Source organism: Salmo salar, chromosome ssa19, assembly GCF_905237065.1.
Source record: "Salmo salar chromosome ssa19, Ssal_v3.1, whole genome shotgun sequence".
NCBI classification, from domain to species: Eukaryota; Metazoa; Chordata; class Actinopteri; order Salmoniformes; family Salmonidae; genus Salmo; species Salmo salar.
The window spans coordinates 29,085,343-29,102,789 of record NC_059460.1 but is presented as its reverse complement, the minus strand read 5'-3'; the positions used below and the strand labels follow the sequence as shown (position 1 = coordinate 29,102,789).

The 17,447-nt window shown below is 41.9% G+C and overlaps 1 protein-coding gene across 2 annotated transcripts in view; it reads left to right on the top strand.

Moving 5' to 3' along the window:
- The first annotated feature begins 1,601 nt into the window (after positions 1-1,601).
- The window catches only part of LOC106578699 (phosphatidate phosphatase LPIN2), a 47,709-nt gene continuing 31,863 nt past the window's right edge, over positions 1,602-17,447 (top strand). For both annotated transcript variants that reach the window (XM_014157809.2, XM_014157807.2), the window contains exon 1: positions 1,602-1,874. The gene's annotated coding sequence lies outside the window, so the exon portion shown is untranslated. The remainder of the gene's footprint in view (positions 1,875-17,447) is intronic.

Genomic DNA, 17,447 nt, shown 5'->3' with positions numbered 1-17,447 from the left:
GGGCCATGTGTGTGGTGTGTGTTCCTCTGGATGTGGAGGATACACTGTGTTGTTTCAGGGAGGCCCTGGAGAAGGGCCATCACACTCTGCAGAACTTCCAACACAGCCGCACACTGCTACTACTGCTGCTGGCACACACACAGCCCTTGTTTGAGGTTCCATTCTGTAAGGAGAACAGTAGCAAGGCTCAGGGTCATGGCAGGGTGGACTTTAACGTGACGGTGTGCACTGCCCCGGCCATCGGCCCTCCAGACCTGACCACTGAGGACTACAGCACCCTGAGTTCTATCTACGGCTGCCCTCTGTCCCCCAACCAGATACACACCGTCATCAACTCCTATAGCAACTCCATACGTAAGAGACATTTCCCATATAACACTTAAAAAAAAATGTTTTACACATTTTCCTGATATCCAATTGGTAGTTTACGACCTTGTCTCATCGCTGCAACTCCCCAACGGGCTCGAAGGTCGAGATATGCGTCCTCCGAAACATGACCCACCACTCCGCTGCTTCTTAACACACTGCTCGCTTAACCCATAAGTCAGCCGTACAAATGTGTCGGAGGAAACACTGTTCAATTGACGACCGGAGTCAGCTTGCAGGCGCCCGACCCGCCACGAGTTGCTAGAGCGCGATGAGCCAAGGAAGCCCCCCCGGCCAAACCCTCCCCTAACCCGGATGTAGAGCATGGTGTTTGCAACGCCAGGGTTGTGGGTTCGATTCCCACGGGGGGCCAGCACAGAAAAAAATGTATGAAATTGTATGAAATGTATGCATTCACTACTGTAAGTCGCTCTGGATAAGAGCGTCTGCTAAATGACTAAAATGTAAAATGTAATGTGTTTGCACCGTTTTGTGAAGCTTTATTGATAAATACACAGCCAGAGTAAGGGTGTGTTCTTAAACTCACCCTGGCAATCTACTCCGATTTCAGAGCACTCTGGTTGAGAGTGCCAGAGCGGAGAATAATTGAAGAATTTATGAATGCCCAAACTCAGTTTGTTATGACGTGTATAAGTACACATTAGCTAAATGTTTTTATTAAATTGTTGCCAGTAACACAGTTAAAGGCACGAACCCTCTTGGTAACATGAACACACTAACAAGCTCTGCTAGGGCGAGATAAATGTTCAGAGGTGTTTTCTCAATTGTGTCTGGAAGTAGCTAGCAAGCTAGCCAACTTTAGCCAGTTAGCTTGGCTGCTTGACTGCCGTTATGAAGTCAGAACGCACGGATCAACCCTACTCCTCGGCCAGAGCGTCCAGTGTGCGCTCCTAGTGCGAAATACACGGAATTTACGAACGGACAATCTAACAATGCTCCTAATTTACACACGCCCAGAGCGCACTCTGCCACTCCAGAGTGAATCTGTGTGGAACATGATATTGGTCAAAAACAGATTTGGAAGAGGAAGCGAGACATCCCACTCCCTCGTTTTTCTGATTCATATACAGTCAATGAACTAACACATTCGGCAAATACTGGTTGAATCAACGTTGTTTCCACGTCACCAACTTGGAATAGACGTTGAATTTACGTATGTGCCCAGTGTCAAACAGACCAGACCAATGACTGTATTTGACGGACCAGACCCAGCTGTAATACATTGTTGCCTATGGGAGAGCCACCCCGTTAAGCAGACCGGAACTGACAGTTTTTTAAATGTTAAACGGACTGAGTGGGACATCTTTATTTATCCATCATCTTTGACTATAATATTGTATCACGTGGAAGAGCGGTTTACCTGGTCACATGGTCAGATCATAGTGCCGCGAGACGATTCAATGTCGAGCTGAAGTGAACTGCGATTATTGAGGAGATACTACCGTGACAAATAGGGATACCGGCTGGCAAATGACTGTCTGCAAACGGTAAGTATACAAGTACTACTCTCGCCGGTGAAGTTGATAAGCTCCAGTTTTCTGAGAAACAGCAGGTTTTTCATAGAGTCTTTGGTGTGAAGCTCATGTTTGACTGGGCTATGTAGGGCAACACAGTATCGGCTTTAGGCTACTGTATGAAGCTATAAGGAAATCCTTCTTTTTTTGTTTAGGACTTCTGACGACCAGCTTCTGTTACCTTTCGCTCCTGTAGTTCTAAATTGTTGGCTAATTTAATATACATACATATGTTTAAGCATATGTGTAGGTTATGGTAGGCTTGTCTCTGTAGTTTGTCTGTCCTGACGCATAAAGTGTAAAGAGTGGTCATAGATAATAACCTCATTTCAGAAAATGTGAATATAACCACAGCTAAATATCACACAATCGTACTCAGAGTAGGGAGGGCAAAGGGTGCTGCTGCACAGTCACTATGGAAACTATTTCTAGAGCTCCCGTTTCAATTGTGAATACGAGCATTTTTAGTCTCTCAAAATGGTTAAACTAGCGATCAATATGTGATTGTTCCAACAATCTGTGGATTTGCTTAATTTACTATAACCCTAGATTAAAATATTGAATCATTTAAACATGTTTTGGGGGTTACCTGACCAAATAGAAATTAGAATTGTATATGTCATTCTCATTGAAAGCATGTCTAAGAAGCGTTATATGTGTAATATGTGCTCTTTTTCTATGCTTCCAGTAGTTCTTGTCATTTTTACTTTCGGTTATTGAAAATATATTTCACAGAGGTTTCGATGGTACAGTGATTCTCTACACTTGTAGAATCATCAACTACTTACACAAACTCATGTTTTGACCTCCTCGAATTGGGGGGTTACACATCCTTTTGACCTCAGATTGTTGATGTTAATAAACAACTTTATAGCCAATGACACAAGATCAATTGCTTAAAACAGTTTAATATCTTTGGTTTTGTACTGTTGATTTTGTCATACTGCGCTGGAGGTTGTAGGACTTTGAACTCTTGCTCTCATTTTTGAACTCCAATGGCATGGAGAAGTCAGGGCTGGCTCTCTATAAGTCACTTGCCTCACACCGATACATGGATTTGAGAGTCAATTAACAGCCAACCCTTGTTAGTGTTAATATACTATGTCGGGTCGTGATTCGTTTTAAGTTAAATAACAAAGCAACTGTTTTGTTTCTTCCCCGTTTCTGCAGCCTCCTAGAATCTAGACCACTGTCTTTACTTGATTCTCTTCTACCCACAGTATGTGGAGCAGAGCGAGGAGCGGAGCGTGCCCAATTTGACTGGAGCACGGAGCGAGATTCCCAAAGGCTGGAGCATCATTAGCCTTCTTGCCCACTCCAATTTCGCTCCAGTAGTGGTCACTTCACAAGCTCAGGGCATGCCCGGCCCAGCATGCATTTGTAGTCTACTTGTATAGTTTTTGCTGCTGTAACCGGTGTGAAATGGCTAGGTAGTTAGCGGGGTGCGCACTAATAGCGTTTCAATCGGTGACGTCACTCGCTCTGAGACCTTGAAGTAGTTGTTTCCCTTGCTCTGCAATGGCCGCGGTTTTTGTGGAGCGATAAGTAACGATGCTTTGTGGGAGATTGTTGTCTGTGTGCAGAGGGTCCCTGGTTCGAGCCCAGGTAGGGGCGAGGAGAGGGACGGAAGCTATACTGCTACACTGCTATAGCCCCTTTCTTTAGCTACTGCCATGGAGTTTGCAAAATATTTTCATAAAGAAACTGATAAAACACACAGGTTCAAATTCAAGGTGACTTACAAAGATGAGGACCAAGAGTAAGAGAGGGAGTGCGGTGATGTAGTGTCCACAACTAAACAATCATTGTGCGATCTGAAAAGACACGTATCCTGAAAGCATGATGGTGTACTTACTACATGCACATGCTAAAAGAAAGGAACGAGGTGGGTAGATAACTTCACCGGATATCGGTGCATCCCTAATCAATATGAGTGATTTAACAAAATAGTGTTGCGTTTACCTTTCCACATTGGTGACCCTCTTGAAGCAAAATGCAACAATCCAAAATGTAGCTGGCTGTCTAATACAAGTTGTCCTCTTGATACAATGCAAGTTGAAACTAACACCCAATTTATTGGCAGTTTTAGAATAAAAAAATTGAACTTTCAACATTAATTTCCAATCGTATTCAAGTAAAATACCCCCCTTACCTCACTCTTAATGATCTTGAAGAACCAATCATGCACGCCAGTCAGAGACACACAGGTCGAGTGGCTTATGAGGGAGCCCCTCCCCCTCATACTAAAGAGCCACATTCTCTCATCGCTTTCTCGCAGAAGAGTTATACTCTAGCTCTTCTCAGCACTTGATCTCTTTTCCAGTGCTGCAAGGTTACGCCGCCAAGCACAGTTTATTCAGCTCTCTTCTTTTGTGTTGGGAACGTTTTTGCTTCTGGTAAAAATTTGGTTTGCCGCTTTTTCTTCTCTATGTCACCTGTGGTAGCTCGCGTCACATGGCTAGCTGCTGAGACTTGGTTATCCTACCGACTAGTTTTTCTACCTGGATGGGAAGAATTTACTAGCTTGCGCTCAGGTTTAGTTCAACCCACTACTGTGGCTTGTTGACTAGACCGATCATCCTAGCTTCACTTTTATTGGTTGAGAGCCACGCTTGTGTTCGCTGCATGACCAACATAGTGCTTGCTTCCTTTAGTTTGTGCCAACTAGCTAGGCTACTAGCTCACGAGGTGAACGCTAGCTACGTTCACATTAAGTATTAGCTTCTCCAGTTAGCACATTGCTAACTAGCTAGGCTACTAGCCCAAGTGGCGAATGCTAGTTACATTTATGTTTGTTCTCAGATTAGCTGTTTTTTGGAGCCATGGAGCCTGTTAGCTCAACCCAAGGGTTACAGAGCAAGGCCTTGGCCCCTGGTCCAGCACCTGCACATCTCTGTCCAAGCAGAGGCACCATATCAGGCAAGGACACGCACCTCCTGTGTGTCATTTGCCTGGGTCTTGAAGACTTTGAAGCAGTGTTCGACGACTTTGCTGCTAACATCCTCCGTCGAAGAGGGACTGGTACGACGGGAGGAAACTCCCCTCATGCACCGTTGAAGGCAAGCAACTACTCCAAGCTTGCGTGGCAGAAGCCAAACACAATTGGGACAAATGCTTGACCGGCAAGGTCCAAACCAGACTTTTTGCCAGCATGAATATCAAGGATATGGAGGAGCAAATCACCGGTGGTCGAGCCGTCAATGGCCAAGCACCTCAACCCCAGTACCCTGTCACTAACAGGCACTTCTCTCCCTGGTAAGACGGAACAAGGCCCCGCATCCATCTACCAAAAGGTCTACGCGTCTGCCATACGTTCTGGTTGGGCGTTGAACGTTACATCCCTACTTCTGGCTTACCAAGCCAATTAGCTAGATATGCATAATCTCCTAGCTTTCGGCAGGCCTAACCCAGACCTTCGGAATGATATCTGTGTGGTCACAGAACTCAACCACCGTGCCTCCAGGGGTATCGGCACCATTCAAGGCTGTGCCATGCAGGCTGTCTGCGCCATTTGGCAGAAGTGAGAACTTATAAAAAAGGAGGCTGTGGCAGGGAGAGGGCAATTCGGTGGCACCAGGGCTTCCTAAGGGTAACTCCCAGTGACGAAGCAGGAATCGACATTACAGTTTGGATCCCCAAATAAGGGCCCCCTGTTGCAGAGAGGTGCAGCCCACAGTTCACCCCGTGTTCTGGGCTGCCACCTCTAGGGTAGAGCAAAGACAATGGGGGAGAGGCACATCTATGCTCCTGGAGCCCTTCCCTTTGTGCAGTGATCCATTCTCATACTTTTGCTCTCAAGGAAGACTGAGGGAATCCACTCTACCCCAAGTGCTCTCCTTGCCACAGCTCTCCACCCGGCTCTAGTTGAATCAGCCGGGGCAGGAGGACTAAGGGCTCTATTCAATCTGCATCGTAGAAGTTCCGCATTACGGCAATGTTCCCGTTTTAGCGGAGACTGCATTCACGGTAAACACTGCTTATGTCGGCTCAATCAGAAATTACCTGTACATTTGTTTTGCGGATTCTTTACAGCTTTACAGATTGAATAGAGCCCCAATTGTCAGTCGCCCCCAAACACTGTTCCAGTGTGTCATCACTGCCCTTTTCAATAAAAAGTGTCTGCTGTATCCAGGCGTCATGCCAAGTACAAAGCAAAAATACAATAGAAAGGATACTCGCTCCATCGCCTTTGGCACCACTGGTGAGCAAGAGTCTACCAACCTGTAGGCTACTCGCCACCAAAGCAGGGAACTGACGTACGTTCGCAGTCCAGCCCTAGGTCTCGTCCACGGTTACGAAGGGGTACAGACTGCAGTTTGCTCTGGGACCACCCGTTTTCAACAAAATGTTAAAATCAGTGGTGACGTGACTCTGCATGCATACTAGAGCAGGAAATCTCCTCTCTTTTATGGGACTATCAGGGCAATACCAGCGGCAGAGAGCCATTTCGGCTTCTATTCCTGGTGATTCCTGGTTCCCAAAAAGGGGGAGGAGACCTACGAGTCCTCAACAGCTATCTGAAGAAGTTCACATTCTCTATGCTTATGTTCAACGTGCTGTCTCGCTCTATTCATTGAGGGACTGGTTCACCTCAGTCGACCTAAAGGATGGTTATTTTCAGACACAGTTGAAGTCAGAAGTTTACATACACTTAGGTTGGAGTCATTAAAACTAGTTTTTCAACCACTCCACAAATTTCTTGTTAACAAACTATAGTTTTGCAAGTCAGTTAGGACATCTACTTTGTCCATGACACAAGTTATTTTTCCAACAATTATTTACAGACAGATTATTTCACGTATAACTCACTATCACAATTCCAGTGGGTCAGAAGTTTACATACTAAGTTGACTGTGCCTTTAAACAGCTTGGAAAATTCCAGAAAATGATGTCTTGGCTTTGGAAGCTTCTGATAGGCTAATTGACATCATTTGAGTCAATTGAAGGTGTACCTGTGGATGTATTTCAAGGCCTACTTTCAAACTCAGTGCCTCTTTGCTTGATATCATGGGAAAATCAAAATAAATCAGCCAAGACCTCAGAAAACAATTGTAGACCACAAGTCTGGTTCATCCTTGGGAGCAATTTCCAAACGCCTGTAGGTACCACGTTTGTACAGAAACAGTAGTATGCAAGTATAAACACCATGGGACCACACAGCCGTCATACCGCTCAGGAAGGAGACGTGTTCTGTTTCCTAGAGATGAACGTACTTTGGTGCGAAAAGTGCAAATCAATCCCAAAACAACAGCAAAGGACCTTGTGAAGATGCTGGAGGAAACTGGGCAAAAGTATCTATATCCACAGTAAAACGAGTCCTATATTGATGTAACCTGAAAGGCCGCTCAGCAAGGAAGAAGCCACTGCTCCAAAATTGCCATAAAAAAGCCAGACTACCGTTTGCAACTGCACATGGGGACAAAGATTGTACTTTTTGGAGAAATGTCCTCTGGTCTGATGAAACAAAAATAGAACTGTTTGGCCATAATGACCATCGTTATGTTTGGAGGAAAAAGGGTGAGGCTTGCAAGCCGAAGAACACCATCACAACCATGAAGCACGGGGGGTGGCAGCATCATGTTGTGGGGGTGCTTCACAAAATAGATGACATCATGAGGGAGGAAAATTACGTGGATATGTTGAAGCAACATCTCAAGACATCAGTCAGGAAGTTAAAGCTTGGTCGCAAATGGGTCTTCCAAATGAACAATGACCCCAAGCATACTTCCAAAGTTGTGGCAAAATGGCTTAACCTGTTATGGCTAGGGGGCAGTATTTTCACGGCTGGATAAAAAACGTACCCGATTTAATCTGGTTACCACTCCTACCCAGTAACTAGAATATGCATATACTTATTACATATGGATAGAAAACACCCTAAAGTTTCTAAAACTGTTTGAATGGTGTCTGTGAGTATAACAGAACTCATTTGGCAGGCAAAAACCTGACAAGGTTTCAGGCAGGAAGTGGCCTGTCTGACAAGGTGTGGTTCTTCTTGTCTCTGTTTATTGAAGAGTGAGGATCTTAGCTGTCCCGTGACACTTCCTACAGCTGCCATAGGGTCTCAGAAGGCGGTAAAAAGCTGAATCGTGGCTTTGCAGGCTCTGGCTGAAAAAAAGTAGCGCGTTTGGGTAGTGGCTGGTTACAGTACTGTGAGACTCAGGCTCGTGCCCGCGTCGACCGAAAGCTTTGTTTACTTTCCTCTGTTTAGCTAAAAGGAGATTCCCGGTCGGAATATTATCGCTTTTTTACGAGAAAAATGGCATAAAAATTGATTTTAAACAGCGGTTGACATGCTTCGAAGTACGGTAATGGAATATTTAGATTTTTTTTGTCACGAATTGCGCCATGCGCGACCCTGATTTACCATTTCAGATAGTGTCTGGGACGCACGAACAAAACGCCGCTATTCGGATATAACGATGGATTATTTTGGACCAAACCAACATTTGTTATTGAAGTAGCAGTCCTGGGAGTGCATTCTGACGAAGACAACAAAAGGTAATCAAACTTTTATAATAGTAAACCTGATATTGGTGAGTGCTAAACTTGCCGGGTGTCTAAATAGCTAGCCCGTGATGCCTGGGCTATGTACTTAGAATATTGCAAAATGTGCTTTCACCAAAAAGCTATTTTAAAATCGGACATATCGAGTGCATAGAGGAGTTCTGTATCTATAATTCTTAAAATAATTGTTATGCTTTTTGTGAACGTTTATCGTGAGTAATTTAGTAAATTCTTAGTGAATTCGCCGGAAGTTTGCGGGGGGTATGCTAGTTCTGAACGTCACATGCTAATGTAAAAAGCTGTTTTTTGATATAAATATGAACTTGATTGAACAAAACATGCATGTATTGTATAACATAATGTCCTAGGGTTGTCATCTGATGAAGATCATCAAAGGTTAGTGCTGCATTTAGCTGTCTTCTGGGTTTTTGTGACATTATATGCTAGCTTGAAAAATGGGTGTCTGATTATTTCTGGCTTGGTACTCTGCTGACAATCTAATGTTTTGCTTTTGTTGTAAAGCCTTTTTGAAATCGGACAGTGTGGTTAGATAAAGGAGAGTCTTATCTTTAAAATGCTGTGAAATAGTCATATGTTTGAAAAATTGAAGTTTTTGTATTTTTGAGGAATTTGTAATTCGCGCCACGCCTATCATTGGATATTGGAGCAGGTGTTCCGTTAGCGGAACGTCTAGATGTAAGAGGTTGTTTAAGGACAACAAAGTCAAGGTATTGGAGTGGCCATCACAAAGCACTGACCTCAATCCCATAGAACATTTGTGGGCAGAATTTAAAAAGCGTGTGCGAGCAAGGAGGCCTACACACCTGACTCAGTTACACCAGCTCTGTCAGGAGAAATGGGCCAAAATGTACCCACATTTTTTTTGGGAAGATTGTGTAAGGCTTCCCAAAAAGTTTTACCCAAGTTAAACAATTTAAAAGCAATGCTACCAAATACTAATTGAGTATGTAAACTTCTGGCCCACTGGGAATGTGATGAAAGAAATAAAAGCTCACAGTCGCTTTACTGGTCTCCCTTACATCTGCAAAGCGAGTGAGTGAACTACATGCACTGTCAGTTCACCATTCGTGCCTACAGTTTGCCCAGGGCTTTTCCAAAGTTGGGCATAAAGGCGGGGTTGGGCAACAAGCTAAGGTCAGCGGCAATTACAATTGTGTTGCATTGGAGATTATGGCATTCCACCTGCTGCCTTTCCCTTCTACGGAAGAGGAGCGACTCCACCATTTGTGTCTAGTACATTTGCCTATACTATTAAGGGGTTACAGGGCCTGAGGGCTCACTCCACCAGAATTATAGCTACCTCTTGGGCACTTTTAAGGGCATCTTCTTAAAGGAGGTTTGTGATGTGGCTTGTTAGGCCACTTTTGCCACATTTGCCACTTGACCGGTCTTTCTCCGACAGATGTGTATGATTAGTTATTTGAGTTACTTAAGCCTTGTTCACACTGCAGGCCTTAATTCTCAAATCAGTTCTGTTTTGCAAGTTTGTTTTGGACTCTTGACTGTCCAATCAGCAAGTTACAAGTGACCAAATCGGATTTGTGTGTTCAGACTGGTCATTTGCGGGTGTGTGCATTGGTGTACAGTGTAGGCTGATTATTGGTGGTGGTAGCATAGTGGTTAGAGCGTTGGGCCAGTAACCAAAAGGTTGCTGGATCGAATACCCAGCTGACAAGCTAAAAATCTGTCTTTCTGCCCCTGAGCAAGGCAGTTAACCCACTGGTTCCCCGGGCTGTCTATTATGGCAGCCCCTCGCACATATCTGATTGAGAGGTATCTGATGCGTTTTTCTGGATTTTTTTTGTTTGTTATTCTGTTGCTCACTGTTCAAGTAAACCTACCATTAAAATTATAGACTGATCCTTTCTTTGTCAGTGGGCAAACGTACAAAATCAGCAGGGGATCAAATACTTTTTTCCCTCACTTTAACAAGCTAGTTGCTACCACATGTTCTTGTCAAACTGTCAACAGAGTAGCTAGCAAGCAACAAGATATGCTGAATAACAGTCTAAAAACCACGAGGGCAAATAAATCAGATTTGACCGTTCAGACACAAGTCACATGGCCAGGAATCGGATTTGTATCAGACTTCAAACCACCTACGAAAGTGGTTTTAAATGTGGCTTGAAATATCCGGTTCCATGTGCTTTTTGGCTATTCAAGAAAAATAACCGATTAGAATCGGATAAGCAAATAGATATGATTTGAGTCACTTCAAACTGCCAATGTGAACACTGCTTTAGAGATTCTGTGAGATATCTCACTCGTAATATCATAAAACTGGGGTTACGCAAGTAACCTTAAGATTTCCACAGTCTCATTTTTATTAATGAATAGTATACCCTGTGAATTGATAAGATCATGTCATAAATACTAAGGACATTTCATACTTGTTTGTTTGATGTTATTGTTTGCATTAGATACTTTGTAAACAAATTTATATGGCTTCAAATCAAAGTAATGTTGCTCTCATGAATGTCATTCCTTGAGCATTACAGATGCAGTATGATATACATTGAGTGTAGAAAACATTAGGAACACCTGAGCTGTGTTCAAATACCCATACTAACATACTGTATACTACATACTTAATGAGTGTATATTCTACATAATATTAGTTCATTTTAGTATACTGTAAACTCACTGTATCCTTTCAGTTGATCGTACTAGCTCTTCGCCTGTCTACTGGAAGTTGATGCTGTTGCTATGGAACCTCTTGCTAGCTTGTTAGCATAACAAATTACTAGCTTAACTTCGGGTGTGTTCGTAAATTCAATGTGGAGTGCGCTCTGGGTGTTTGTAAATTCAGGGCGTTATCAAATTGTCTGTTCGTAAATTGAGTGTTTCGCTCTCGGCGCGTTCAGCGCGCACACTGGACGCTCTGGCCGAGGAGTAGGGTTGATCCGAGCGTTCTGACCTCACAACAGCAGTCAAGCACCCAAGCTAACTTGCTAGCTACTTCCAGACACAAATGAGAGAACACCTCACTCTGACCATTTTACTCGCCTTAGCAGAGCTGGTTAGGCAGCTTTCATGCTATCCAGAGCATTGGTGACTGTAAATATGCTACTGGCAATAATTTAATTACGCTTTTTTTGCCAACGTTTAGTGAAACCGGCCATATTCAATGGGTGTTGAGTGTTCGTAAATTCATCAGTTATTCTGTGCTCTGGCACGGTCAGACGAGAGTGCTCTGAAATCGGAGTAGATAGCCAGAGTGAATTTACGAACACACCCAAACTACTATACCACTTAACTAAGCTGTGAATATTCAAGTCAATAAATGTTGGGTAGGTAGTTAGCATAAAGTAAATATACTCGCAAGTTTGATGTATTTGTATCCAATTAACGTTACAGTAGGTAGCTAAAATACCCAGTACATACTGCTGTAATGATATGCTATGCTGTTCGTAAGGATAGCGTAGCTAACAAACTGTCAGCCAACATAACGTGTAACGCAATTTATTTGAGAAGTCATTACTTTATTACATTACTCAACATTTTAATAATGTTGAGTTAAAGCAACGAATTTGTATCCGCTCTCGTCGGACTTCGGCTACATATTTTCCGCCCTTTTCTTCAAATTTGAAAACTCTGTGAAGCCACGCCCATTTTCTGAAGAATTGCATTATGTGCCCTAAAAGCACGGAAATAGTGTGCATTACTTGTATACTTCATGTTTTGGCAAATATAGTACGATATCCGGGAACTTTTGGCATACTAACTGTATCCATACTATGACTAATAAACGTGGTTAGTATGAGTATTCGAACACACCTCTGCTCTTTCCATGACAGACTGACCATGTGAATCCAGATGAAAGCTATGAGCCCTTATTGATGTCACCTGTTAAATCCACTTTAATCAGTGTAGATGAAGGGGAGGAGACAGGTTAAAGACGACTTGAGACAATTGAGACATGGATTGTGTATGGTTGCCATTCAGAGGGTGAATGGGCAAGACAAAATATTGAAGTGCCTTTTGAACGGGGTATGGTAGTAGTTTGAGTGTGTAAAGAACTGCCATGCTGCAGTTTCCCATGTGTATGAAGAATGGTCCACCACCCAAAGGACATCCAGCCAACTTGACACAACTGTGGGAAGCATTGGAGTCAACATGGGCCAACATCCATGGCCCGACAAATAGAGGCTGTTTTGAGGGCAAAAGGGGGTGCAACTCAATTTTAGATGGGTGTTCCTAATGTGTTGTACAATCTGTAAAGTGCATTTTCCATTTGAAAATGAAAAGTCATGGGATGCATTTGCTCTATAGTCTATTGTTTACATTATTGTTGGTGGCCCACTCTTTGATGTTGTAAGCATCTTACAGAATGTTGGCTTTAGCTATTACCAACACGTGATAGTGTGTTTTGCCATTCAATTGGCAGAACTGAACACACAATCTTTGTGAAGCACATTGCTGGGCACTTGGACTTGGAGCAGTAGAAGAATGTGCCAGCAGTAGACAGGGAAAGACCGGTTTTGTACTGTAAGCTTGTAAAAAAGATTACCGCCACCCAAGATTCTCTCTAATCATCCTAGTGGTCAGAGAGTCTAGGATGATAAAAGATAATCGTATTTATGTGTTAGTTGAATACACCATCAAGCACCAATAGGATACTCTGGAAGGAGCTTATTGTTGTTGACAGCAACATACCTCAGAATATTCTGATCCACAAAATAGGATACAGTCCCATGGGTGCAATACCTCCACATGCAAGTGACACATTTAAAATGTTTGTACCATGTTTTGTGCTGCTACCATATTGTGTTGCTACCATGCTGTGTTGTCATGTGTTGCAACCTTGCTATGTTGTTGTCTTAGGTCTCTCTTTATGTAGTTATTGTGTTGTCTCTCTTGTTGTGATGTGCGTTTTGTCCTATATTTATATTGTATTTTTTTTTTTTTTTTTAATCCCAGGCCCCCGTCCCCGCAGGAGGCATTTTGCCTTTTGGTAGGCCATCATTGTAAATAAGAATTCGTTTTTAACTGACTTGCCTAGTTAAATAAACATTTTTAACAGTCTCTGTTGTCTGGTCTTGCCATTCTATAGTTCACATAAGCTGAGCTCAGTAAGAGTATGTAGTGGCTTCTTTCTGTGTGTGCATGACATTTTTTGTTAGTTTCCTCATCAAACTTAATTTGATGTCTGCTTTACTGAAATTCTACTCACTGATTTCTGAAAAAACAGGGAATTTATTGAACGTTCCCAGAATTTTGCAACCCTAGGCATTGTACTTGTACATGCAGGTCTCTGACCTAACAGATGTGTAGCCAACTGATCTGTATGTCTACTGTGATACTCAATAGCCTGGAAAGGCTTCCATTGATGATTTGGTTACAATATTGTAACCAGTTAATGTGTAAGTCTTAAATAAGTCTGTCATTGTTTCATTTTTGGAACCAACCAATCTTAACAGGAAATGTATTGAATTGCTTGTAACCCAATTGAAAGAAATTTGGATAGGTAATTCCAAAGTGAAAAATCTACTTGGTACAACATAAAACATGTGTTGTATAGGCCTAACTATTAATTTATTAGGTTTAAAGGCCCAATGCGGTCCCCCAAAAATGTAATGTAGTTTTTTTTATCCTATTGTACAATAGCTAATGAAACTAACACTGTAAAAGTGTGAGAAGAAAAAATATCAGTGTTATTTTCTAATAGTTGCCTTTTAAAATACAATGTACACAGGACCTTCTAATCAGCCTGTTTGCATGGGCGGGTGTTTCGCTTGCATGGCGACATCACCAGGTAGGAAATTGGTGAATAGACCGATAATAGAGTTCCAAATGGCTCTGCCAATAACAGCTAGTCCTAACAAAGACCACTCCCAGACAGTCCTAACAAAATTCTTTGAGAAATATCTTTTGCTTAGAAGCTATTTTTGTCAATTTTAATGGAAAACTTTTTATAGTAAGGTTCTTCATTGTTACCCAGAAATGATTTGATATTGATATAAAATGTTCTGCATTGGCCCTTTAACCAAAGGGGAATTTAAGATCAGTGTTGAAAGAAATAGGTTGCAACTTGAAATATAGGCTTGCTAATAATAAAATAGAACAGTTGGCATTGAATCAGATTATTTGGTTTCATCAAATGTATTCATTTTTTTTTTTCAATTGAAAAAACCCCACAATTGTTTTTTTGTGGCTGACTTTAGGGTCGGGCAGTATCCAGATTTTCATGTCACGGGATTTACAGTAAAAATGCAATTACCAGAATGCTAACAAAATTAGCACAAGTAATAGCAGTTTCCATGGAGGCTTCTAGCAAAATATGCTAACATGCGCAAATAGATTTTATTTTTTATTTTATTTTTTGCAAAGACAGGCAGTCCAGCTCATAAAATTATACATGTATAGGTAGGAAATACCAAATGTAATTTTTGATAAGTTTGAACATTTACATGTGAATGTGCACATGTACACACTGTTTTGTGTGGAGTCTGGAGTCGCTAGGGCAACGGGCCTGCCTGCTCTGCTCAGTGAAAATAGGGGAGGAGCAAAATATAGCAGTGGCAGCTGTACAGACAACTCATCCAAAGGGCTTTGACTTCTCAAACACCGTAGAAAGCCAACAGAATATGATGCCCCATAACCTTATTAATTTAGCAACTTACTTAGATAACTAGGAAGTTAAATTTAGGGGTCGCGTCAGTGGAAAAAGATAACGCATAATAAATACAGTATCTTACTGCGTTTTGTAAAAAATGCTTCTTATTGTAATTTCTGCTTGGGATCAAACTCATTTTGTGCTTCAGTTGCACTCCACTTGATTGAGAATTTGCAAACAGCATTCTATCAGCAGACCGCACTCTGGCTGATGTGTAGCTACTTTTCACCAGTACTTTTCTCAGTATAGCCAGCCTACTTTTCTCCAGTAAAATGCAGAACTTGAGGAAATGTAGCTGGCTAAATTCTTTCTATGATAAACAGAAATGCATAGTTTTTGCAAAAAATACATTTTTTTTTTTTTCATTGTAGCGTTGCAGTTCTGTTGTCATCTGATGAAAATGAAGCTATTTTCTGCTGAGCGATTGTTTTGCACAAATGTATTTTCTGTGAAGGAAAACTATAGGTGCACGTCCCTGATCACTCTATTGAAGCAAAAAAAGACGTTCAATATAACGTGACCCGTGTCAATAGTAGTGGACGATATTGCCACTGCTATTTGCCATATATTAAATCTTTATTCAATCTAAGCCTACTAGAAAGGTTGTGCTACCCAATAATAATAAAGCCCCCTTGACTGGCTCATAGCTGACCAATCAGCCTGTTACTAACACTTAGTAAACTTTTGTGAAAAATGGTGTTTGACCAGATACAATGCTATTTTACTGTAAACAAATTGACAACATACTTTCAGCACGTTTATAGGGAAGGACATTCAACAAGCATGGCACTTACATGATTGGCTGAAATAAATTGATGATAAAAAGATTGTGGGAGGTATTTTGTTAGACTTCAATGCAGCTTTTGACATTATCGATCATAGTCTACTGATGGAAAAACATGTGTTATGGCTTTACACCCTCTGCTATATTGTGGATAAAGAGTTACCTTTCTAACAGAACACAGAGGGTGTTCTTTAATGGAAGACTCTCCCAACATAATCCAGGTTGAATCAGGAATTCCCCAGGGCAGCTGTCTAGGCCCCTTACTTTTTTCTATCATTACTAATGACATGCAACTGGCTTTGCGTAAAACCAGTGTTTTAATGTAGAATACTCAACACAATACACGTCAGCAAAGTTTCAGTTTCAGAATGGGTGGCAAGGAATAAGTTAGTCCTAAATATTTCAAACTAAAATCATTGTATTTGGGACAATTCATTCACTAAACCATAAACCCCAACTAAATCTTATCATAATGTGGAACTTGAGCAAGTTGAGGTGACTAACTGCTTGGAGTAACCCTGGATTGTAAACTGTCATGGTCAAAACATGTTGATACAACAGTAGCTAAGATGGGGAGAAGTCTGTCCATAATGAAGCGCTGCTCTGCCTTTTTAACAACACTATCAACAAGGCAGGTCCTACAGGCCCTCGTTTTGTCACACCTGGACTACTGTTCAATTGTGTGGTCAGGTGCCACAAAGGAGCTCAGAAAATTACAATTGGCTCAGAACAGGGCAGCACAGCTCGCCCATAAATGTACACGGAGAGCTTACATTAATAATATGCATGCAAATCTCTCATGGTTCAAAGTGGATGAGCAATTTGACTTCATCACTACTTGTTTTTGTAAGAAGTGTTGACATGCTGAATGCATCGAGGTGTCTGTTTAAACTACTAGCACACAGCTTGGACACCCATGCATACCCCACAAGACATGTCACCAAAGGTCTCTTCACAATCCCCAAGTCAAGAACAGACTATAGGAGGCGCACAGTACTACATAGAGCCACGACTACATGGAACTCTATTCCACATCAGGTAACTGATGCAAGCAGTAGAGTCAGATTTAAAAAAAACAGATTAAAAATACACCTTATGGCACAGTGGGGGCTGTGAAGAGACACACACACAGACACACGTACACATGATAAGACATGCACTCTACACACGTATACATGGATTTTGTATTGCAGATATGTGATAGAGTAGTGGCCTGAGAGAACACACTTAATGTGTTATGAAATTTAATATCATGTATATAACTGCCTTAATGTTGCTGGACCCCAGGAAGAGTAGCTGCTGCCTTGGGGATCCTTAACATCTGCTAACCATGTGTATGTGACCAATAAAATTTGATTTGACGGTATTGAAAAACCATCCTGTGGCTATTTCCTAATACCCCGGTATACGGTATATACACTGCGTACACAATTGTTAGGCAAATTGTATTCCTCGGAATTAATTTTATTGTTGAACGAACACAATGCTCTCAGTCAATCCAAAATGTTATTGAACCTCAAACCTGACTGTTTAACCTCTGGATGGGCTCGGACATCCAGCGAAAAATCCTATCGCCATTTGCATAACAAAATCTAATATTATAGGACTATTTTATATC